This window comes from Miscanthus floridulus, unplaced genomic scaffold (assembly GCF_019320115.1).
Source record: "Miscanthus floridulus cultivar M001 unplaced genomic scaffold, ASM1932011v1 os_2039, whole genome shotgun sequence".
NCBI classification, from domain to species: Eukaryota; Viridiplantae; Streptophyta; class Magnoliopsida; order Poales; family Poaceae; genus Miscanthus; species Miscanthus floridulus.
This window is the reverse complement of record NW_027098060.1, coordinates 1-1,955: the sequence shown is the minus strand read 5'-3', so window position 1 is coordinate 1,955 and position 1,955 is coordinate 1. Positions and strand designations below refer to the sequence as shown.

Genomic DNA, 1,955 nt, shown 5'->3' with positions numbered 1-1,955 from the left:
GGGCGTCTGGGAGTAGTGCATAATGGCGGACAAGAGGAAGAAGCTAACCGTAGTGGAATATGTTGCGTACTATTTCCATTCTAAAAGAAATCAATTTCTAATATTGTTCTAAGTCAACTGTTTTAAACTTGATAGAATGTACTGAAAAGAGCACTAATATCTATAAAATTAGTATTACTAGATATATATGAAATATATTTTCATAATATACTTATTTTCTATCATAGAGATGATATTATTCTTTTTATAAAGTTAGTCAAACATAAGGAAGTTTGACTAAGTACAGTTCTAGAAGTTTTGTTTCAGGAAAGAGGGTGAAATAGTGAAGCCCAATGCACAGGATCACTTTTTTCTTCTTTTGTAAAAAGTTATCTCCGACATAAATGGGCTTGTGGCAACAGTTCTTGTTAATTATGTTCTAGGCTGGATTGTACCAGTTGGAGTTATGGTTGTAAGTGATATAAACTACTCTTGGAATTTCATTGGTATATACTATTTAATAACCATGTGAACATGCATGGTGTAGGCGTCTCAACTTAATCACTCCAAAGAGGTTAGATATAGTGGCCAAATGATGGACAAGTTATTTTTTCATTTCACAAACAGACATGACTACAACATCTTCATATAAGAACCTTACAAGACTGCTACTGTTGCTACAACAGTTGGACCCTTTATTAATTTAATAATAACAAAAGTGTAACAAAGGGACAAAAAAACAAATAACTTCACGACTTCAAACAAGGAAGGACTACGATGGGCTCCAACTTTAGATTGGCTTATATGGAATTTATGGGTAGGCATTGCCATATCCAGTTCCGGCACCAGAACCGCCGCCACGACCACCATTTTGACTATTTCCTGTGCCACCACCATTGCCACTAGCACTTGCACCTGCTTCATTTGATCCATACCAATACCTGTTAGCATAGCTAGAGCCAGAACCAGTGCCACTACCGGATCCTTGAGCATTGGAATTCCAAGCACCTCCGGCTTGTCCTCCACCCCCACCCCCACCGGCACCACCAGCATTAGAAGACTCTCCATAGCCAGAATACCGTCCTTGACTATATGTACTAGACCCTGAACCTGACCCTGACCCTGAACCATATCCAGACCCACCGTATTGGCTAGTTCCACCACCTCCACCACCCCCTCCAGCACTTGCATGGGTACCATAAGGACCACTATCACCTGATCCCGTGCCTGACCCAGATCCCTATCCCCCGCCATTCACATATCCGCCACCCCCTCCCTGTCCTGTGCCAGTCCCATCAGCACTAGAGTATCTAGCCACCCTAACAGCATTGGCTAATCCCATGCTCATGAGGACAATGAGCCCCAGTGATACTAGCATTGTGCCTGCCATTGTGAGCTAACACTATAGAGTGCTTGAGTTGAGATGGGTTCCTGGTGAATGCTGCTTGGGTATTTATAGTGCTTGAGGCCATGAAGTGGTTCTTTACGTTCATAGCATGCACGTATGGTAGTGGTGTTTCAATAGGAGACAAAGTGGAGGCTTTTAAAATCCACTGGAATTAATGGAGCTTCTGGACTTGACCATAAAGTACATGCAAGTAGCAAGGTGATGGATGATGGTCAGCTAATGAAGTCTCATCTCCAGATAAGAAAATGGATGGCCCAAAGTTTTAGCATTCACCGGTGCTTGTAAGTCCCATTGAAACTAAAGCTGCTTGTTGCTCCGGTTTAAGTAGTTCACTAGTTTGTATTCTTCGTCTCGATATACAGAAGTTATCCATGCATCAAGTCCTTGCACTGATACTAAATGTGTGAAATATTTTAGTAACTGTACAGCTTTGTCTCATATATAGCTGGAAAGCTGGGCATTATTTGTATGTTTGGTCTTGATATACATTGTGTTGCTGGACAAAGACCCCATACTGAAAAGAATAGTACTAGCAACTTCCAAGCTAATACATATACTCCATTTCACC

General features: G+C 41.3%; 1 pseudogene; it reads right to left on the bottom strand.

The window, feature by feature from the left end:
- Positions 1–790: 790 nt before the first annotated feature.
- Positions 791–1,369, bottom strand: LOC136534548 (putative glycine-rich cell wall structural protein 1; annotated as a pseudogene).
- Positions 1,370–1,955: the final 586 nt, after the last annotated feature.